Source organism: Amblyomma americanum, chromosome 2 (genome assembly GCF_052857255.1).
Source record: "Amblyomma americanum isolate KBUSLIRL-KWMA chromosome 2, ASM5285725v1, whole genome shotgun sequence".
Taxonomy (NCBI): Eukaryota; Metazoa; Arthropoda; class Arachnida; order Ixodida; family Ixodidae; genus Amblyomma; species Amblyomma americanum.
The window spans coordinates 7,280,392-7,304,540 of record NC_135498.1 but is presented as its reverse complement, the minus strand read 5'-3'; the positions used below and the strand labels follow the sequence as shown (position 1 = coordinate 7,304,540).

The 24,149-nt window shown below is 46.9% G+C and overlaps 1 long non-coding RNA gene across 1 annotated transcript in view; it reads left to right on the top strand.

Moving 5' to 3' along the window:
* The window catches only part of LOC144120490 (uncharacterized), a 276,226-nt gene that overhangs the window by 248,317 nt on the left and 3,760 nt on the right, over window positions 1–24,149 (top strand). The gene's annotated exons all lie outside the window — the stretch shown is intronic.

Sequence of the window (24,149 nt, the reverse complement as noted above, 5' to 3'; positions counted from 1 at the left end):
TCCGTAGCCCTCTTTCTCCCTTTCTTCTCTCAGTCCTTCCTTTATCCCTTCCCTTACGGCGCAGTTCAGGTGTCCGCCGAAATGTGAGACAGATACTGCGCCGTTTCCTTCCCCCCCCCCCCCCCCTCAAAAAAAAAAAAACAATTTTCAGCGCCTCGCTCTGGCCCCGCTCTCACCCGCAGAGTTCGGCAACGAATCGATTCCTCTGGCCGCTGTCCGCGTTGTCCTCAAATGAGCTAGATCACTATCCCACGCGGCTCAACGACAGCTTGCAGTTATTTGTCTATCACACCGTGGGCGCGCGCGTGCTTACGGAAAGGCGCTTGCGCCGATACACGGTTACAGCCAGACATTGACGGCACTGAGCGTTCGACGCCGGAAGGTTACGGCAATCGTTGCCATGGAGATAACGATTTTAACGCGGCATTTCTGTTGGTGGCGTACGTGGCTTTTCGAGTTTCAATTTCCGTCTGTGGTTTTGCGCAACGCGGAGGCCGCTTCAGGGACCCGACCCAACACGTGGGCGCTGTTCTGCAGTGCCGGGACAGAAAGCAGACGTGAATCATCTGTCCCGCAGAGTAGCCGCTACGGTGCCAAGCTGAGCACGAGGGTTATAGGACTGAAGGCATTTCTTACTTACATAGTTTTTCAAGCTTGACAAAAATAAAGACACTTTCGTCGGCGATCGAGGTTTTGAAATGGGGCTCTTTCAGCGATTTGCATGGCAGAGAATGCGAACGCCGGTATATGGTGACACGAGCCCTGTGGCTTGTATTCCTAGCTGCACATGAATGAAGTTGTTTAGAAGACTAATAATGATCGCGGCACGTGTTTGCTTTCAGTGGTCCCGAAAATGAATGCACTGATTTTATTTTGATTGATAAAGGTAGCCTAATTAACTTCGGCTTGAAACAGCCAGATGCTGCTCTCCTATTGATACGTAAAACACCTTTGAGACCGCCTTCCAGACCTCAACAGGTGGTCTTATGGTGGGCGTTAGGAAACGGGCTGATTTGTCAGAGATACAAAAAAAAAAGGTCATGGTCACCACACTTAAAGTTTTCATCATTTCATGGTCATATATAAATAAAACCAGAATAACTGAGAGACAGCAAGGGCACCGAATACGCTAATCCGTATCGAGAACCCCTTCACTCTTCAGTTGTCTGCGTGTGATATTTGAACTGCGAAAAAAACTAAGAGGTGTAGCCGGCATGAGAAAGAACAACTTTTTCTCATGTCCGTTCCTGCATTTCGACTAGATATACACATGTTTTGAAGGCGCGTACCTGTGGCACCATTTGTTGCATCACATCGCGACCATTATGGAGCAATTGTCGTATCTGCATTAAGTATTAGGTTCGTCAGACTCCGGCAGTTATGTCGCCCGCAGGTGGGCTCCTCTCGTTGCGGCGAATACAATTACTTGCTTTTCTCGCTCTGTAGAGATCGAACGATGTAAAATGTGTTCCTTGATTGGACACGAGCTTGAGATGCATATAGTTATGTTTTTTGTTTTATTCGTGCAGAGCCAACGCTGTGCTCGCCACTTTGCTCAGCGCTAGGACAAAACTCATGAAAATTACTTCGAGGTAGACAAGTGAACAATAATATACCCTCCACGGATCCTGAGATTCTTAGCCGAATCCTCTTTCTCCGCTTCGTGCCCCGAGTCTTCAAAGCGAGCATAATACATACATTTAAATTCTCTCCCGGGTTCGCAAAATCGTTGATATTGATTGCAAGGTGGACGTCTCACTTTCCTTATGCAATTTGCTAACAGTGAGGCCTTGTTCTTCTAGTAGGCGCCTCCAGGTTCGAAGCCAGCGCAAGTAAGGTGACCTGCTAAGACCCCTTAATAGAGACAAAACACATTTCGTTTGTTACGATGTCCCATAAGAGCGGGCCGTACGTATCGCGAAATTCTATAAACTGGAAGTTGAATAGACGGCACTAACCCAGACAGAATGCTTCCATTATGAGAACAGCAGAAGTCAAGGATCGAAGGCAACTGGCGTAAAAATGCCAAATGTTCCTGGCCAGCTGGCTAAAAGCCAGCAGCCATAATGTATGCGCGCTTCAGAGAGCAATCAATTTCAATCACGAGACGCAAAAAGGCACGTCTCCGGTTCCGGTGCGAGAAAACGAAAATTTGTCGCGCGATAATGTAAAATACATCTCGTTCCTCCGATTTCGGCTTTTCTTTTATTGCATTTCCTTAGCGCCTTTCCGGTACCCAATGCACGTCCGATATAGCCGACCAGGACAGCCCGAACTCGAAAAGATCTATTTGCCAAAAACGAAACTGAAGAGGCAGTTCTGCAAGTGCTCTCACCGCATGCACATCCAGAGAACGTAGATGGCAATAGAAAAAAAAAAAGAAGGAGGGGGGGAAAGGGAGGGGACAATTCTCTCATGGATCTTTTGCCGTCACTGCCGCCGCCTGCTTTTCATCGGGATGTGCTCAGATTGAGCCAAACTGAAAACATTAATACACATCTTCGCTGTTGGCCTGAACGGAAACATTTCACTCTGTTTATAGAACACAATTCATGGTTCAGTAGGAAACTGCATTGATAAAGTGAATCACTGCCTTGAGAGCGTCCATTTCTTTCCGCCAGCGATATAAAATTACAAGCGACGCATGGAAACAGGTAGGCCCGCCTTTTCGGTGCTTCGCGAACCGCGATGCGCCGCACGTAACGGCCGCTCCGTGATATTCGCTTCCTTAACGGCTTCCGGGACATTTTTCACACCGGCCCGCCTGGGCTGCATCGGCGCAAGGTCGCCGCACAAACGAAAACAAATTACCCCATTGGCGGCGTCCGCCGACAACGATGAGCGCATACTAAATCGGCCACGCCGCTTGGGGGCGCGTCGTTCGCTCGCTCGGCGCAGCGTGCTGTCCGGGCTTTGGTTTGCGAGAAAGGGTTGCGAGTTACGTTCGGCAGTCCGCCCAGTCACCGCGCGGCCACAAGGGGAGAATCTAACAAGTTATTTAAGGCAGAAAGCGGGGATAGTTGGTGATTAGTCCAGGTGTTTACTGTCTTCTTCGTGCTGTCGTCATTGTTCTTTAGCGCTAATACTATGTCCTGTGAATACCACAAGTTATGATGTGCTATTATTACGTTGTACGGAATACTACTATGTCGCGAATTTGCATGAAATTGTCATTATTTCCCAATTTGCGTTAAATATTTTCTTATTTTATCCTGGTTTCGTTGTGTTCACAGTATCTCATTTTTTATTGTGCAATTCATATGTTCTCTTTGTAAAGTTCTATCAAACTCGCAGCCTGGATTATGCATACATTTTCAGGGCGAAACCACTGCTTCAGGAGGTTTACCCGACTGACCGAGTGTGTGAGGCTTGACCTCGAAGATAGCATAGCAACAGCCCATGCAGAAATAAAATGAATACTGCCACGAATGGTTCCGAACTCGCGGCGGCGAGTTCGGAACCAACAGTTCGGAACCAGCTCCGCTGGCTACGGCACGAGAGCACTATGCTATCACCGCAGCTGACCAAGCCTCGCGTTAAACTGCAACACACTCTCGCTCGCGCTGTGCATTGCACATCGTCGTCTTCATCAACTCCCATCAGCGGCGCGAACAGATCACGTCAGCTTATAACCTTGATCAGAGCTCAACCTGAATCTAATATGGTCGCCAGACGAGCCGGCGACACCGCAAACCAAAACCATGAGTCAGCCAGGCTAAGCACATGCGTTTGCGAGTCTACTTGGTTTAGCTACTTTAAAACCCTACAACTTTTTTTTACTTGTCACCGGCGTGGTGAAAAAGAGATCACGTAAAATGATAGATGTCTTCAACAAATCGCGAAGAGTAGTGAGGTGCCTCCTTTGAACATTGCGCAGATATTGTATATTTTGCTGAAAATAAACAAAAGTACATGGCATATGACGTCGTTTTCGACTGCGACATTACATTACGACGCGTCCTTCCTGCACAGGCAATGCTAAAGACACCTAAGACCGAAAATTAGAATCTTGTTTGGAGGCAAATCTGTTGGCCGTTTTGTTCTGCGCTGTGGGCGCGGTTCTCGCGTCGCTTCGCTATCGAATAAACTGGCTGCGGCATGGTAACTAGAGCTAAAAAAACATAATGAACAAATAAAATATGCCGACGGCACACATGCTAGACATCACCTTTGTTGATGTCTAGCGTGTGCTCCGTCGGTATCCTTTCGTTGTCCCTTGTGTTTTTAGTGCTATAGTTACGATGTCACAGCCAGTTATTGAAAAGCACCAACTAGCCTGAGTTTTTTTTTTAAATCAGGTTTCGCTGCCTTGACAGGGAGGGGTACGGAGGCCAGTCAATCAGTAAATGGATGCCAGTGATTGCGAAAAACTGCGGGCGTTTCGCACAGGGCAGCATAGATTTTCCGTTCTACATTCGCGATTAAAAACAAAATTTCATCAGAAACCTGCCTTTAGTGACATCGTTTATAGTTTTTGCTCTCGTCGTGCGTAATATCAGTACACAAACTGATCGAAAGGTTCTTGTAAATGCTAGCTGCTAACAAGCAACAAGCGTAGCTCGGTTTGTTTGTGTTGGGTTACCTGTTCGCTGCTGAGTCACTCAGGAGGTGAACTGCAGATCATGATCAATGAGTTAGACAGGCAGGGCAGATCGATGGGTCTAAAAATTAACATGCAGAAAACCAAGGTAATGTCCAACAGCCTAGCAAGGGAACAACAGTTCACAGTTGGCAGGGAGAGCCTAGAAATTGTGACGGAATACGTCTACTTAGGGCAGGTAGTGACAGCTGATCCGGATCATGAGAGGGAGATAACTAGAAGGATAAGAATGGGGTGGAGCGCATATGGCAAATTCTCGCAGATAATGAGTGGCAGTTTGCCAATTTCCCTCAAGAGGAAAGTGTACAACAGCATAATCTTACTGGTACTCACCTACGGGGCAGAAACGTGGAGGCTAACGAAAAGAGTTCAGCTTAAGTTAAGGACAACGCAGCGAGCCATGGAAAGAAAAATGATAGGTGTAACGTTAAGAGATCGGAAGCGGGCAGAGTGGGTGAGGGAACAAACACGGGTTAATGACATCCTAGTCGAAATCAAGAGAAAGAAATGGGCTTGGGCAGGGCATGTAATGCGAAGGCAAGATAACCGCTGGTCCTTAAGGGTAACGGAGTGGATTCCAAGATAAAGTAAGCGTAGCAGGGGGCGGCAGAAGGTTAGGTGGGCGGATGAGATTAAGAAGCTTGCAGGCAAAGGGTGGATGGAGCTGGCAAAGGATAGGGTTAATTGGAGAGACATGGGAGAGGCCTTTGTCCTGCAGTGGGTGTAGTAAGGCTGATGATGATGATGATGATGACGACCTGTTCGCTTATGCTGGGTGACAGAATGTTGCACAATCGAGCCTTCTGAAAGTTCAGCCATATATATATATATATATATATATATATATATATATATATATATATATATATATATATATATATATATATATATATATATATATATATATATATATATATATATATATATATATATATATATATATATATATATATATATATATATATATATATATATATATATACGCATGATACTATTCGAACGAGCTTAAATGCGAAAAAGGCATAAATACATTTGTGAGGGTAATTAAGCTTCCTACGCACGATGTCTCGTAAGCTCAGCTTACAGACAGAGCAGAATTGTATACCTGTTTGTGTTTAGCTGTTGTGGGCAACAAACATTATATACATTTCTATTTAAAGGGTCACGCGAAGTGAATATTCATCAGCCTGTTGGACGTCGCTATTGCGCTGCAGGCTGAAGGGGCAGCGCACAAGTGGATTCGCGTTTGAATTCAGCATGACCGTGCATTGTAGTCCAACTGCCATGCTCAAGCTTCACTTCTTGGTCGTCAAAGAAATGTCCACATTGCTGAAACGTATTCTTGCCGAGTGCGATGAAGAATGCCGTCCGCGCTGGCCCCAAGGCTAATTCCGAGTACAAGCCGCATGTTGGACTCAAAGTTGCTGATGCCGCGTTCTAATTTTCACAATTTAAGAGGAAAGCGGCGCAAGATGGTTTGAAGTTTAAAGCTTACTTCAACAAAAATTGCCCCCGATTTACCTCGTTAAACTAAATGCCACTTAGGTGCGCTCATGTTTGCCCTTGTTTCGATTTGTTTATTTTTTATAAGCTTGGATATTCGAGTTGGATCCAAATTATCTTGCAGTCGTTCCTTGGCTTTCCGTTCGCGTTAAACCGCCTGCGCTGCTGGTTGGGATTCGGGTCACCGTTCCCTCTGTTCAGCGGTCTCTGAAGCCACTTGTGGATGCCTCTCGACCGCACGTTGCTCCTGCGACTTATCCTTCATCTCTTATTTCTGGCATCTGCATATGCACACAACCGTGTTTCTCGCTCATCTTCACATCCGCTCTACATTCGACTGCAGATGGCGCGACTCTTCTCGCAGCTTATCTGAGCTCACCCGAGTTACTGCTAGGCTTCAAATTGACGAGTCACGGCTTTTTTTAACTAGTTACCCATCTAGTGTTAGTGCGCTACGATTATCAAAACAATATAAAGGCATTCCTATTCCATTGCAGCAAAATATTATTGTTCCATGTTGCAAGTGAGAAGTTTAGAAGGAGAGACAGAGAAAATTTTCATTTAGCCAAAAGAAGAATTTGCTGGAACTGCGTGGTCGGTGCCCTTAGTCCTGGGCTCTACTGGCTGCAGCTGTCTTGCGGACTAGCTGAATGATCCAGGCTTGCTGGTACACGTTGTCGTTGGTTAGGGCCGCATCCCACTGCTCGTGTGTCGGGTATGACACTGTTGACATTTGGTCCGGTTTCTCCTGGCATTCCCTAGAGGTATGACAGAGCGTGGGGCTTGCTCCTCACCAACGACAGTAACCTTTGTATTTTGTGGGTCTAATCTTGGTTACAATGCGAAAAAATAGAAAAAGTGTTCTCCTCCAGTCCATGCCTTCTGAGGAGGATAGTTAGTTGTGGGGTGGTGTGAGATGTCTTTTATCTGGTCTAAGGTGTTCTAGTTTGTCACAGCACGGTCCTTTTAGGAGAGATAGGGATGAGGATCCGCCTGGTTTGTAAGAGGTCGGGCTATATCATTCGATACCTCGTTTCTGTCTGGGCCTTCATGTTCAGGAGTGCATGTTATTTTTTGTAGTTGATATTGAGTCTTAATGGTGACAGCTATGGCCAGTGATTCCACTTATGCGGGATCCTTGCCAAAAATCGAAAAATTGACAATTGACCTCTTCCGGTTGTCGAACGCAACTTTAGTGGGTTTGCCTGACTCGGCATAGGCCCCGATGTCTACGTAGACCACTTCCTGATATTTAGGTAATTTTTTGACAGGACTTGGACTCTGGCTTTCCTTCCACTCCCCTTTCGCTCCTGGTACAATTAAAGGGAGGCTTCTCACCTTGTTATGAGGCACATTCGTGACACTATCCTATTCTAAATGTGGTGTCAGTGACAGCTGGAGACCTTTCAGCGGGCTTGTGCGACTAGGGTCGGACTGCTATTTCAGGACTTCAATTAGGCTCAAATTTGGCGATGTAACTCTATGAATGAGACAGCCACAGCATCTAATATCACAAATTGACCTTGGAATTAAACTGGTGGCTAAAATGAACGCCACGAGACTTCGTAACGTTGACTACATCGCAATGGTCACTCAAAAAGAAAAGACTATAGTCACGATTCCGTAATATATCGTAGCAGTTGCCACCATCCTCAGCTTTTGGCACATTCTTTAGGAGGGCCATGCTGTGGATCTGAGCACCATCCTCAGCTTTTGGCAAATTCTTTAGGAGGGCCATGTTGTGGATCTGAGCAGTTCAAGGGCGGCGCCTTTAGATATCGGCGAAAATAAGCCAGCCTCCAAATGAGTTCTATAATTCAAAGAGTGTCGGAACATCTGCGGGCTTAGTTAGAGGCGCGAAAATTCTGCACAGAATGCCTTGAAACGCTAAGAAACACTGCATATACAAAGTATCTATGCCTGCCCGCACAGCCGCATATCCGCAAACATCTGATTAGCGTACGCGGGACTCGTTCGCGGGGCAGCGCCGACAGAGCTGTCGTTGGACGCGTCGAACGACAGCCTCGGAGGTGGTGCCGGCCCCCGAGCAAGATTGATGGTCTCTCCGCCTGAAAGCGCCGCGCTGACCGGGAAACGGTGCCTCGCGGCTCTCTCGCGGCGGACGTGACCGCAGCGGTTCTTCGCGCTCCCTCCTGGACGACCACATTACGGTGCAGCCGCCATCTCCTCGTTCCGCTGATCCTGTCCCCCGTGGCAATATGCAGAGCGGCGATGACGCGTCCTCGAAGGAACCCACTTCGCGGCTCGTGCTGTTGATGATGGTGTTGCTCCCTAAAGGTCCGCAGCACGTGCTTGTGTGCTTAGGCGTATTGAGCAAGAACAAGTTGTTATATCAGCACCTTGATATTCATTCACAGGAATGCCATTTCATCTCATTTATTTTTTCTCTTAAAGGCCCGAAGGCATTACGTAAGCGGGGAGCAAAATCGAGATACTTGTGAAAACAAGTACATATCAAAACAGAGAAAGAACCATTAGATAAAATAAAACAATGAAAAAAATTACAGTACACAACAGTAAATGATCATGTGACGGGTATACATTGCTAAGTGGAATGCCGTTTCAGTGGAGGGACCTAAAGTGAAAAGCTACAAGAAAACAGCCTGAAAGCGCCTGGAAGCATTGCACACCTTGGAAGAGGCGAGTCACTCACATGCCCAATAAGAATTTTGAACACATTGAAACTAGTCGAACTAGTTAACTAGAATGGAACCGCTGATAACAAACCGAAAGGAATAACAAGAAAATCTCTGGCTTAGTTAATCCTGTAAATAATTTTTCTAAAGTGCCGATAGCTATATATGGAACTTTCGCCCCACCAACCCCATATACAATTACCCCTGTCCCCCGCCTTCCGCTTATTAAATTGGGAGCACCTAAGGAGCGGAGTGAGTGAGCTACGACTGTCGGTTCTGCTTCTCTAATACGAGCGTCATACCGGCGAGTTTCATTGTTTTATTCATTAGAATATAGTGCAGCATATTAAGGGGCTCCAGCATGCATGAGGGGCTTACAACGTAATACGAGTCAATAGGCAATAAGTAGGAGCTTGTAAAATCAAAAGCGGCAATTAACAGAAGGTAGAAATGTAATTAAAGAAGAACATTTTACCGCGCCTAATTGGCATAATTATATGGTTGGCGAAAAATCCGCGGTTGGTGCAAGACAAGGGCAGGTAGGAGCCATTTTCATGGTAAATGATAATGAAGCTGCCGATATTACCTCTTGTGGTGCGGCGAAATGTGCTGTTGAGGACGTACTATGATACCGGTGCGGCGCAGCCGGCATACAGATAAGTGAAACAAAGTTTCATGTTAAAGTCAAGGAAAGATTACGCGCACGAACATTTTTGTGAGTGTGATCCTAATTTTGTAGCGACAATTTTTGCTCCACAAACTCAGGGATGTCCTCAGCGCTTCGCAAGCCAATGTTGACTGCTGCCCAACCAGAGGAGTGGCCGCTGAGTATAAATGATGTCATCATTTCGACGCCCGGTCTGAAAGGGGAAGGACGGGTGCGGATAACAAACGACAACTTCCTGACTCTGTTGCCCTCGGCGGGCTAACGAGACTCAATGCCCAGCTTCACCCGTTGCGCCATCTCTCGAGTCCCTCCGCGCCTAATGGCTCCTGGAACAGCCCTGCGTCGCGCCATGCCGACTGCAGTGGTCGTTTGGCCATTCGCTGAAATGACGGCAGAGCATGTCGAAAGGCTCGCCACGTGCGACTGCGGCTGAGACGGCTGTGGGCTGCACGTGTAATCTCCCCGCTCATGTGCTGAGTCGACTCAGTCTCCAGTCGAGGGTCAGTCCATTAAAATACCAGCTGTTCATCTTCGTTGCCAATTCGCCACGATAACTATGCAAGACGCGCACATCATAGACGGGGGCACTCGGTAGGCTATTGTGTTGGTTGGCTTAGTTTGGCGCAATGCTGGACGCCTGTACAGGAGTTTTGTTTATGTCTCCTAGACATGCGATGGCATGATTTGTCCTGACACTGATTATTAGTTGGTTATTATTTTATCTCCTTGGTCAAACGGCAAATAGCTTAACTGCATCTGTCCGAAGAGAGAACGATTGAATCCGATGCACGCCTCTCACAGCTTCGTTGCAGTGTACCGCTGCCCAAAAGGTGGCGACGAGAAGGAAATGAGCTGTGTCCTCCAGAATAAAAAAAATATAGCGACAGAAAAAAAAAACGTGTACAGCGCTAAAGAAAAGTAGCGTGGTGAAAAAAACGCAGCCACAGGAATTCAACTTAGGTGAACGGATTTTACCCCGCCGCTCCGTTCCTGCTTTCCGTGTCTCGCCGTATCTGATAATAAAGAGAAAAAAATAAACATAATAAGAGCGGTACACATTTATTTCACCTTCCAGGCGCAAGAAAGAGTGAGGCGCTTTCGATCACTGTGGATAGACGTGTAGATAAGATACGATAACGATCAAAAATGGTACAAATAAATGCGTACGTTTTACGTCCTGCATCGTTTATTCTCGTGACATCGACAGGTTGGCGTAGGTAAAACATCTAACGGCGAAAAGAATAAAAAAGGGGGGTTTGTTGAAATCACTTAATTTTCCGCTTTCACTAATGGGCCCCTCATGCAAAACCGCCTTCCCCGTCGATCCCTCTTTTTGCCTCCTTTCGCTTCCCTGCCACACACCTAGCAAGGCTGCGTTTTTTACGACTAAGCCTCATTTTGCCTTATCTGAGAAGAGGTTGTGCGGTGTAGAAGGGAGATAAGCTCTTCCTTTAGTCATAGCAGGCAATCAGGCAGAGTTCACGCGCTCAAGCCGACGAGGCGTCGATATAAGTCCACTTTGATTCCACATATTTTCTACCCTTAATCTCATAACTGTCCTCAAGCTCACGCCAGTCTCGTTCCAGCGCAAGCTTTTAGGCTTTCAGGAGACAAGCTTTGCTAATGCCAACTTGGCAAGGGACGGGGAATTAAGCGTGTGTCTACTAGGGTGTATACCTTGTCAACGTTTAATGCCTGAACAAGCGATGTATGTCTGCTCCACATTTCCTTCCTTGTTTCTTGATTTAAATATCATTAAAGCGAAATATTTACTACGGCATGTTCCGCGAGTTTCTCCGACTGTGCACGTTTGGCGTTCAGCGGCCTTCAGCGCGTGGTGTGTTAAGCTGCGCCGAAACCGATATATTTCCATTTTTTCTTTCATTTTGCGCCATTGAATTCAAATTTTCACTCCCAAATTTAGGGAGTAACGTGCGCACGCATTTCGAGCTGCTCTCGCTCGTCCTGCCCTCAGCGGCAACAGCGTTGCTCTCGGAATGAGTTGTCGTTTCTCTTTCGTGGTCATCACTTTAGCGGCGCCTCTTTGACACAGCTCTAACTGAGCGGTGACGTGCCGTGGACTCTGCGCGCCCTCAACGTTTCGACGAAACCTTCTTCCGGCTGTCGAAGAATTAATTTCGAGAAATGCAGCGTAGTTTGGGGAAAAACTACATCGGCTAAGACACTGCTTAACATTAACAGTTCAGCGAAAAGCTTGCCGCTACTGTTGCGCTTTGCGAGCACGATGTCCACACGTTCAGGAGGCGGCTTCTCACTCGACGGTCCGCGCACGGCCAGGAGGGCCGCCAAGCCAAATATTATAACATACTATCAAGATCGTCATCGCCTTTACCCCCGCCCATGTAAAGGCCTCAAAAAGGCGGATCAGCGGCTCTTTCTTCGTCTTCTCACCAATACTTTGTTGTGCCCGGTAGCTCTAACATTTTGACCCCTCATTTAGCGGCAGCTGCCGGCACTGCAGAGCAGTGTATTCTGACACCTATCACATTGTGTGGGCCTGCCCCTCCAACCCGGCTATTCCCCCATCCTTAACCCAACCAGAGAGGACTGGGAGGCGACCCTGCTCGACTGCCACGAGTTAGAGGCCAAACAAGCCTTAGTCGGGCGCTCCCGGGCGGCGGCCACCGCCACTGGGGTCCCAAACTATCTCCACCTAGTGTTTGCAAGGACTGGTTCCTTACGGGCTGTCCCTTGCGGGCTGATCCAAGCATACCTCTTGTCCCCTGTATATGCAATAAACGTTTTCACCCACCCACCCCCTTTTCACGTTTGCGATTTCAGTTGCGCTGCGTTCATCTGACGACCATGTTCGGTTTGACCGAGTGGCTTAGCAGATTCGCGTTCCGCCGCACGTGCAGCGGTATTCTGACGTGGCCGACTTTGTTCGTGCGCTCACTACCACGCCGAATCTTGGCTGATGACTGCGACTGATGTGACGGTCCCGCATCTGTCACGAGGAAGGATCTGCTCGTCCCGCACGATGTCCTCTCTTTACAGAAGATATTAAGAGGTGACGGTCGCGGGAGGAGCGCTTGTTCTGCGTTGTATCTGTGCTGTGACGGATGACGGTATGGCCATCCCGGGTGAGCTTCCCTATGTCGCTTCGCTGAGATAGTTCATAGAAGTGTTCCAGTACCAACTATTGATTTTCATTGAATGCGGCGCTTCGATGAAAGTTGTCAGGTAACGCAGAATTGTGGTTCCACATCGAAATGTGTTTATGAGTATGTTATCTTCGAAATATGCTCACATAATGTTCTTCGAAATATGCTCACATAATGTTCTTCTATGCTGACGCGTGTGAACGTGTGCGTGTGCGCGTGTGTGCGTGTGTGCGTGTGTGCGTGCGTGCGTGTGTGCGTGCGTGCGTGAGCGTGTGAAAGGGCGATGGGAGAAGGGAGGGCTCGGAGAAGTAGGCAAAAATTATTAGATCTAAGCTTAATGACCTAACGCATTAATTAGTGACAGCTGATTGGAATTAGTGTCCGAGAGGTCTGGAGCGGCCGGCCCATTTTGACGTTTCACAGGCGACTTCCTGGTTTGGTGTCTCGCGGACCCGTTTTTGCGTATATAGGCTCACGTGCATACTCGACCTTCTTCCGCTTGCGGCTTCCGTTAGATCGCGTTCCCGGCACACTCCACTGACTCCAGGGCCGCTTGCACGAAGCAAATAGTCTAGGTCCCAGTGTTGCATCTTTCGCAGTCTAAACCCTCCGTCGGTTTTGAGGAAAGGAAGGGTGCATAACTGGCTCCTTGGGTGTTGGTGGCGGTGAAAGACTTTTATTGGATCCAAATTACGTGCAGGGAGGTATAACTGGAACAACTCTTAAGGGGCCAGCCCTCACAAACACTAGGTGGGGTCCCTAGTACGGGAGCCCAATGGCGTCAGCCGCTGCCGGGCGCGCTCAACCAGGGTCTTTTGGGCCTGTAGGTCAGATCAGCCGAGCAGTGTCGCCTCCCAGCCCCCCCGGGTGGGGTTGGGTTGAGGGGGGACGACAGGGATGGAGGGGCATGCCCCCACCTTGTTGTAGGTGTCCGAAAACTTCTCCGCACATTGCGGACAGCTGCCCGAGAAAGAAGGGTCGAAGTGTTTGAGAGCTGTAGTCGAGGATTTGATGGCATACCGTCTGGTCAGGAATCATGGCGAAGACTGAACAAGCCGTAGTACTCCCGAAACGTCTTTTCATCTTTATTGTGTATGAGAGCTGCCGGGCACCGGAAGTATTAGTGTACAGGCGGAGCAGAAGCCGCTCCTCCCCCTTTGAGAAGCCTTTACTCGATCGGGGATAAAAGCCGTGGCCAGATTGATAGAGTAAAGCAATGTAGTGGACGCCTCAATAGCGCTTTCAGGTGCCTGGTGAAGATGTCCACATACGAATTGGGGCAGTTAAGTGCCTTCCATTTTCTGGAAACAAACGGAGTGTTTTTGTTGCGAACTAAAAACGTGTTACGCGATTTTCTTTCTGCCCATAAACTGATTCTACTGCATGGCTTGTACAACGATATTACAGCTCTCGCTGCGAAAGTTGACAGCAGCTGAAAGCCATAAAGCGTATAATGCCGCCTTCCTCAAGGTTGACCAGCCCGACCAAGACATCTGAAATAGAATCGGTGAATGGCGTAAGGCGCGGGTAGGCTCAACCCATATATTTTGACTTCCTTAACTGGACAACCCACACAACACCTAAAGAGTACACGGACGCGGCGTGCCCCACCATTCCAGTTTTTGGGGTGACTGGTTGAGAAGGAAAGCCGCAGTAACTTTCTCACTCTCAGTGGACAGCTCAACCGCGCGTGGAGCGAGGGATTTGGGAGGGTGAAAGAACAGACAGTGGGAGAAGCGCCGTAGTGGAGGTCTCTGGATTAATTTGGAGCACCTGAGGTTCTTCGACTTGCATGCACTGACATCGCACAGCATACGAGCGGTTCTGACGTTTCGCCTAAATTGAAACGCGACCGCCGCAGCTGTGATTTGATTCCGCGTCTTCTGACTCAGTAGCCAAGTTCTCTAACCACTGAGCCACCGTGGAGGGTACGCAGGGTAACCCGGATAGGGGCTCGCTTAGGGTTGCAAGGTGCAGGAGTGTATGAGGAGAGGAAAGGCGCAGTCACCGCTGTTCGAAGCACTCCGTCTCTCCTCGCTGGGTGGCTCGTTTTTTTTTTGTGTGTGTGTTTTTTTTTTTTGGGGGGGGGGGTGTAATGTCCCAAAGTGACTCAGTCTGCAAAGAACACCGTCGTGAAGGGCTCCGGAAATTTCGACCACCAGGGGTTCTTTGAAGTGCACTGGACATCACGCGGTGCACGGGCCTCTAGAATTTTGCCCCCATTGAAATTCGACTGCCGCGGCCGGGATCGAACCCGCGTCTTTTGGGTCAGCAGCCGAGTGTCATAACCATTGAGCCACTGCGGCGGGCTGAAGTTATGCTTTCGTTCTGCTGCTGAGGCGGCTCCGCTGTCTTGCTAATTAACATCTTGTTTGTTCTAACTAAAATTGTATTTGGATTCTCACTGCTTGGTGCCTATCGTCCCGTGAGTGCAGGGTCGCAAACCTACTTATCTGTGAGGCAGGGCCTTAAGTCGTAAACAAACCAAACGTATCGCGTTTCTTCGGTTTGAATGTCAGGGAATGTTATTTATCTGTAACTTAACCTGGTGTTGTCTCTAACGTAAAAAACAAGCACTACCTTACCGTGTTCTCGGTCCTCCTCACTTCAGGGTAAGCTGTTCGTGGATAGCTGCAAAATGCGCATCATGTTATTCTGCAAAAAAAAAAAGGCGCCAACTTCACGAAGTTCAGAAAGAAAGGAAAAACTCATCAGGTTTCTACTCACGCCGTTTGCACGGCGCAGCCAAGTACAAAGATGCATGCCTGTGACAAATGATGATTCTCAATTCTTTGCCACTATTAAGGCCTTTGCTACCACCCACTGTGAACTCGCGCTGAAATCTCAAAGGCAGATGTTGGGGAGTGGGGGAAAACGAGTAAAACGTAGGGGAAGAGAGGACCGTAGGTGGTCTTCAGGGAAGGCCCTGCTTTGCAAGGCAGCAATTTCGGCCCATTCTGCGTTCTCGTACACGAACGTTCCTCTGCGCTCGTGGTGCCGAAGGCCCGCCACAACTGGAGCAGGGTTCACGTCAGCAGTTATTCTGATGACTCGCCCCGCGAAAGATCGCTTGCTATCTGTGCTCGATTTGCATAACGGCGAGCGTTCCTTTGTCTCTTCCCCGTTCACTATACTCTTCTCTTCATCACAGGTGAAAATCTCGTGCATTTTGTTCTCTTTCTTTCTCTATTTCTTTACTCTTTTCACCGCGCATGTTTCCCGGCAACTTTTCTGTTGCGTGGTTCTAGTGAGTGCAAACCCAAGCAATGTTCGTAGCAAGCAACCGAAAATTATCTTGGCTTGACACCTGGCGCGAATATTTTTCTCCGTCCGCCACGGCTGCGGCTTTAGAATTCCCTCCTGTGTGTCGTTGCAACCTCCAAACTAAAATTTTTCTTCTTTAGCTCCACAGCGTAGCTGCGAAACGGTGTCTACGCGTGTCGTATTAGAGCCATGACTTGAGGAAAGAGCTTCAACTCACAAAGAAAAAAATGAAGTTAAAGAGGATTTTAACTGAGGGACCCGCCATTCATTCTACCCGGCTGAGTACTGTACCGAATCAGACGGCTGCGGTGCGCCAGTGAACGTCATGTTGTTCAGTGGCTTTCGTCGGATTACATACGATTAGAAATTAGTTCGACAATTCTGATCGATTTGGGCGCAGTTATAGGCTTGCTCGCTCGCCGTAATACGTTTGCGCTGTTGATCTATTAACGACGCCACAATTGTGTTCGGTGGGGTTTAAAGATGAAAATGAGATTTTATTGAAGCGAAAAGCTTCACTACCTACGTTAGGTAAAGAGTCATCGCGTAGGCTGCAGAATGAACTTGAGCGACCTTCAGCCCAAACACGTTAGCCGTGTGTGACCTTAATTGGTACAGTAATGGGGCCGAATCCTTGACCTATGACCTTTATTTCGCCTTTGACATTGGATGACGTTTGGGCTAACCTTTGACCTTAAGAACATTCGATGGGGTGATATGAAGCCACGCGATGACATCCGATGGGGGTGTCGTAAGACCATGTGATACCACTTCATAGCCACGTGGTCTTGTGGGTACATACAGAACGGCACGTGCTTGCTTTTTGCATAATTTCAGGGTTAGCCAAGTTAAGCCACTGCCATTTTTTACTGAGTAGTTACAGCACTACCTACCGAAGAATATGACTACTTTTCTTTATGAAATAATCCTCATAATCTTTCCGCACCGGGGCATAAGTGCGTGACTTGATTACAAGCGATCGCCAGCCGCAAACTGCTACTCTATATTTGGAAAAGCTCTCCAGGGCATTAAGTGATGCTCAGAGCTTAAAGCCCTAAAGCTGAAGATCGCGGGACTACGAGTTGTTAAGTGCTCTCTGGTAGATTAATTTTCTCTCATGCATTATGACAAAATTCCTGCCGATTAGCAGGCAACACATTAGTACTTCGGCGGCTTTTACAAAGCCGTTTATTGACTTCAGACCTGAACGGCAAAATTCCTTGTCTTTTTCTGGTATTTATAACGCACTAATGCGCGTTTGATGCTTACCATGCTAACTCGAAGACTGAAGAGTAGCTTATCGAAATTATGATTCAAAGTACCCGAGGTTTTATCAGAATAATGAAAACTTCTAAATTCTCGCTACTGTTTTAGAACTAAAAGAAAAAAATGTTTACTAAATTTGAGACGTAGTTCACACGCTTTAAAAACGCGTGTCATATCAACTGTTCACCTTATTTTAGATGAAGCTTTATGAATGCGATCCTTTTTAAATTCGCATTTTATTTCTGCATGTCTGTGCTCAACGTAATTTTTCATCACCAGTAACAAACGCAAAACTTTCAATAGCCGCTTCAGCCAGGTTTATATGCACGTCAAGGTGTACATTTATATGACCTATGAATGTTTCAACAAACATCACCGCGAGCCATAGACTGGACCAGTACCCGACTTTAAGGCATACTGCTTCGGAAGGAAACCCAGAACCCGCTTCACTGCGTTGATTTCGAGCATACATTGTTGGCGCTGGGCTGATAAAACGCTGCTGTTTCGGCTTCCTGGCAGTGCGCACGTCAAGCCCAGTTCCAGCGAATTATTAGGCCACTGTTACCGCCGATTCCGTCCAGCCGGCGCTAGCTTTCCTTCGCTTCTGCCTCTCTCCTCCCCCATTATGCACGCCGATGCAAGCGGGGGAGGGGGGGGGGGGGGAACCGACTTCCGGAGACCACTTTCAATCGGCGCTGAATTAAGCCCGCACCTGAGCGCCCCCTGTGGGCCGCGGACTTCACGCGGGTACAGTTCGCCGCATATGCCTTCCGTTGGTTGTGCAAAATCTGTCGTTCAGCGGGTTTCCCTAGTAGCTCCCCTTACGCGTATCGAGTCGGCACGGAAACGTTGACATTTCCTGTTTACGTTCGAGATTTGTACCGTGTAGGTATCCATTACACTCGCTTCAGTCAGCGCTCACTAGCGTATTTGAATTTCATCTGCATACTTCGCGTGTTGGAGACATGTGCCTGTATTGGTTGAACTCCGTATATGTATCACATACATAGCGCAATGATATCGTCTAGGTGGTGGTGTGATTGGACTGCCGTTTGCCCGTTTGTTATTACTTGAGAAATTGTGATATACGTTTTTATTGATACTTTACACGTATGTTTCGCCGTGGGCCGCTTCCGCTGCGCTGTCATAGTGATCGTTGCTTGCGAGGCCGCACTGAAGGGGTAGCCACTACAGCACAACACGATGACGTAGCTCGCAGGCCTCGGTGTGTAGCATGTTCTAGTCGACGTCGAGCGCGTTAACTGAATGCGCGATAACTTTAACGATTGTAGCATAGCGCGACAGTGAGAGAAGATAACCCACGCTGTTGCGGGTTATCTTCCTTCTTAGGCATTTCCTTTTGTAGTCGTTTTTTTTTGTCACTCTTCGTGTGGCGTCTCCCTTCTCCTCCTTGAAGTGGAAAGGGAGAGGAACACTCTTTACAGGTGGCAGGTGTAGAGAGGTAAATCCTCCTAAATTTCACCTATCAGATGGAGGCTTCACAGAGACGCCGACGCCGCCGGGCAGTTTACGCCTTCATGGCCCTCCTAATGCATTCGCATTAAAAATATCAGTGGGCATTTACGAGTTTCTAAAGCGAATGATCCAGCTTTAGGTGGAACTCGTGATCGTAGAAGTATGTTCGAGTTGACATATTAGAATGGATGGTCCAACCACTAGGCTGCCGCAGCGGTGACCTATTCGTTAGCCAATTCGTCTCTTATTCTGCAGATGCTGCCAGGAGCGTGATGTGTTGGTGGGAAATGCGGGGCTTGTATGTCGAAGGGGCATTTTTACCAGCGGTTCCCGGTGGTGCAGTTTTTACCAGTTGGTGCCCGTAGTGTCACTGAGGACACAGACGCCGACGAAGCAAAATTGAGGTGGCCGGAAGTGGAGCCATTTGAAGGCAGTGCCTTTGAGTGCCGCCTCAGGACGTTTCTCTGGAGGAGGCATTCTGCGGCCCCGGTGAGTTATGGGGACGGCGCCGCCGACGCCACATATTTGAAGAAGGAGCTAAGAAGAGCTAACGCTGCATAATGAGGGATGGCCTTGGGCGGGGACGCCAACTAATAGCAGCAAGCTGGTCCGCATAGCGGGACATGAAGCCTGAGTGCCTGCACGCATGTGTAGGGGAGGCTAAAAACTCAACGCATAGCGTAGGATGACGAGCCCATCACTATCAGCCACTTACCGCACTTTGACCCAGATAAGCTTGCATGATGCAGTCAGAAGTCTTCTAACAGGTAACAGTAATCGTCAGTTTCATTTTCTGGAATAAAAATAAAAAACGTGCACTGTACGTAAACGCATCATTTATGTTCTGTACTATCAATCGCAACATGCTCCTAAGTTTTATCTGGAAAAAACCGCATCTGTGCAACCTTGAAATAGTTGGTCAGGGCAAACAGTAAATAACAAACCTTTTCCCCTTTGCCCTCACCGCTTTTTAGGGTACTGCTACGGCCCCAGTCGCGTAGCCTGATTATGCTTCCTTCTGCATGTTCTCTCTGCGACAGGGGTTCTTTTCCGTACGCGTCAATCCAAGACACAAGACAGGGGCTTTAATTTGCGGCATTCTAAGTGGGTATTTATTTTCACACGGCGCAAACACGCACTTTCGAGTGAAAGTCTTCATTCGCACATAAAGGTTTGTCGTGATATGCCACGTTCGAGGAAAGAGACGCTCTGAATTGGCTTGGCTTCACAGACTTTTTCCTTTTACTTCTCACCAACGTTACACACCCTGCGGTTTCTGCCGGTCCTTCCCCGGGAGCACCCATTTTCGGGGTCATTCGCTTCCTCCCCATTCCCGGAGCTTTGGAATGGTATCAAATAAAAAAAAAGAGCTGGTAAAAAGAAAACTGCGTGCTGAAGAAAAAAAAGCTGCCGAAGCCTCTTTTGCATGACCATCTTGTCTGCAGACATGGGAAAGTAGCTCGCAGTCTGCGATGTTATGTCAACGTCAAAAGAAAAGTGGCCCCATGCCGAGCGAAATAACGTGGACCACATCTTTGAAAGAGCAAATATGCGATAGGTGTCGGTCAGACATACGAAAAAACTGGCTCCGGAATAGCTTTTCGCCGTCGCGTGCGCAGTGAAATGAAATGCGGCCAAAAATAAAACACAAATGCTTTCGCAGTGCGAATCTCGGTGCACTCGGGAGGCACGTCCGCAATAAATAAAGCAGATTTTATATATATATATATATATATATATATATATATATATATATATATATATATATATATATATATATATATATATATATATATATATATATATATATATATATATATATATATATATATATATATATATATATATACACATGCACTCCTCTTTACTGTTTGTTTACCATCGTCACATGACTACCGCAGTGGTGTGCGCTGTTTTGAGCTTCTTTAATCTTTTTCGTGTAATAGCGCGAGCCCTACACAAACCTTGGTTTACTGCATTTTCACTTTATATTGGCCGAAAGAATAAGAACTACCCTGCTCCCGGTCATCCCGAAAGGCGAGCACAAAATCGGAGGGTGCGAATGGCCCCTCTTCATGGTCACGATTCGTGGTCCCTGCTCTGCCATTTTCTTTTTCAGGCACGCCTTTTGCGCCGTACCATTCGTGAATGCAAGCTCCAGAACCTCGCGGCGCAAAGGCATATAGCAGACGATCTCAGCCGCAAACAATGGCTCTATTCATTTCCACATTTTCTCTCTTGGCTTTGCGCGCAAAAGTTCGGGGCCAAACTATGGTAGTGACAGCTTTTAACAAAGAATTAAAGTGCAGAAAAGGCCTGTGCGAAACTGTGTGGTGCCGTAGTGGTACCCTCATAGGTGCAATCGGAGATTCGGCTAATCCAGTTTCGCTTCTTAACAGAATATTTTATTAACATCGTATTTTACACAGCCCGATTGGTATAAGGTTTCCATTTAATGCGGAGGCAGTACTTCACGAAGTCAAACCGGCTCACCGCTTTGTGGAGGCGGCAGGCTACGCCGGAATCCGGCCACTGCCCAGGCAAAGTGTCAGGCAGAGCTACCCGCGTCCACGGCAGACGCTGCGAAGGCTGCTCTTCCACCTCTCAGATAAGGCCCGCCGACTCGCAGTCAGCAGCCCGCAAGGCTCCTGCCCATCGGGAGAAGCCCTCAATTTGTCCGCCCGCCCCTCCGCTGTTCTCCAGCGCATTGCATTACACACTCATTTTTAAAATACAAAGGCATTCGAAAAACAAGGGCTTCCGACTAGTGGCAGCACTAAGGGGCCTTCCAATAACATGATTACACTTCAATAAATCCATCCAGTGATAAACAGACTGTTCCTGGTTCTGGCGAAATACATTGTCAAATGTTTATCTATCAGAGCCTGCTCTAGAGGTGCCTTAAAAAATTTTTGAACAAAATATGGGCATCAGACAAAATTCACTACTTCAGGAAAAAAGCGGTGATTGAATCGTTACTCAAATGCAGAAAGCTACCAACCTGCTCTGGTAGTTATAGGCCCATAGAACTTACGGTTTGTGTGGCTCAATCATTCGAAAGTATATTGAATATTAGGTTAATGTTTACCTTTGAATCCCTTTAACTTCTGAGTGTCTACCAATGTCCATTTAAAATGTATGTCCACCAAGTTATCAATTCGTCCGTCTTGGAAACACAATCCGAGAGCGCTCCCACACGAACAAAACCGTCTGACAGTTTTATTTCATATGGCGAAGGCTTATGATACCACTTCAACGTTTGGGACTGCTCGCAACCCAGCAGAAGTGTGTATCCGCGGTAGGGCGCTGAACTGCTTGAAAGGTTTTGTATCAAGCCATTTATTTCATGTAGGACTAGGTTTAACCCTTTCGAGGAGCTTCATTCAGGAGAATGAACTACCTCAGCGGTGTTTTCAAGCACTACACTCTTTATTGTAGAAATGAATTCCATAATCAAAATAATTCCAATGTTCATCATATCATCCGTGTATGTCGATTACCTTCAGACTGCATGCACTTCTTCTAGCCTATCAACGCGTGAGAGACAGATACACCTCACAATAAACAAATCACTGATTTTGGCAGACATTAATCAATGTAAATTTCGCCCCAAAAAAACACGAGCTGTTCTTTTCTCGCTCTAAAGAGGTTTGCATGCAGGTCGACCCAACCCTACTCCCAAATGAAACCGTACTACAAGTAAACTAGAACAAATTTTTAGCCATGACACTTGACAAAAACTCACACTCCTTCCTCACATTAACACGCTGAAAAAGAAAGCCTTCCAATCTCCGAAAATACTCAAAGTGCTCTCAAGGAAACATTGGGGATCAAAAAGAACATGTCTTGTACACATCTATCGTTCTTTGGTACGTTTCCTTCAGAATATCGGTGCATTGTGCATAATTCAGCAAGCCCTTCATACCTAAAACAATTAGATCCAGTACATAGCTCACGCCTGCGCCTCTCGTGCGATACGCACACGGCATCTCCCATAACCAGCTTCTGTTTTGCAACAAATGAGCCCCAGTTTGAAATCAGAAGAATGGCTGTGATGTGCAAATATATTCTTAAAATAATATCTGTACCAAAAGACATCTCCTATCCAGTTGTAACGAAGAATCCTTCTATAATAATATTTCACAACCAACCTCAATATACCAGGCCACTGACCTTGCCATTTGAAGAGATGTGCCAGAATCTAGGCGTACTGGACAGATTTCCTGACACTGCCCAAAAAACGTTATCGACTATCTCCATGGTACAATTTTACTGCAATCTGTGATTTCACTCTTATACATTTGCGTAAACACGAACCCCAGAACAACATACCTTACAACGTAAACGAATGTTTACATTGGAAAAGTAGTGGTACGAGGGAACAGCGAGGAAACGGTAAGAATTACACACTGTTCATACGTCTCCACTGCTGAATGTCACGTCGTCTCTGTTTCCGCAGAAATCAGTGTAAATGAGAACATCACAACCAGTGCTAGTTGCACAAACTCCCTAAGCATACCCACAGCGCTTCACACATCACACGCAATACAACAATAGCCACAGCTCGAGACATAACATAAAATTCTCATGGGTCCTGAATCATGTTAGAATTAAGGCAGAGAGAGCAGACGTGTGCACTGTTCAAGCTCACGGGAAGCAGGTTAACAAAGTCCATATGTTCTTTAAAGACTGCATGAGGTTAGTGCAGTAAAAACTGAAGGAAAAATGGCAGTCTGCGTAGAACGACGAAGTAAATAACAAACTATTTTCGGAAAAAGCCGTGTTGGGATAATGTAAATCATATGCACACACCAGGAAAGTTTCAACGAAATGACTCTATACCGTCTTCGCGTAGGACTCCCGCAGTTTGCACATTTCGTCCTCACAAAACAAGACAAGCCTACAAGTGAACTCTGCGAAGATATCGTGAACACAACCCGCATTTTATGTTCATGCACTAAGCTCGAGAGACTAAGACAAAAAAAAACGCACAATTTTGTGATGGACACATCTTGTTACACCATGGGTTACCACTGAGAGAAAAGCACGAGCTAAAATTTCCAGCGTTTTACGCTCTTTAAACAAAGCAAAGCTTCTGAAGAAACTATGAGATCTTAAATAATTTTAGTTCTTTCCCACTAAACTAACTCATTAACCGTGCGTTTGGCGTATCGTAGCCTTAGGCGCTTATGTGCCATAAAACCCAGTATAACTAGCATTCACCCCAGTTCAATGAACGTGTCTTTATGTTTTAATTCTCTTACTTTAGTATTCTCTGAATCTCTCTCATTCAGCCTTTGTTACCAAAAAACCGCTGCCCAGTGCAGGGTAGCATGTCACCGTTGTCTTAAAGGCTGCTATTTTTTGTCTTGCATTAAAGTTTCACTCTCTTCAGCTAATAGCTAGCGCCCTAAAATAATGTTGACGCTTGTTCTTCTTCCGCCCTATTTTATTTTTCTTGTCTTTTTTGTAATGTAAATTACCTCAATTTTTCACAAGGAGCCTACTTGTGAGAGTTTTGCAAATCGCCTACAATATTCGCATTCATATTGCTTCCAAAAAATTCGCGCTGTAAAAGGAGTGTGCTTTCG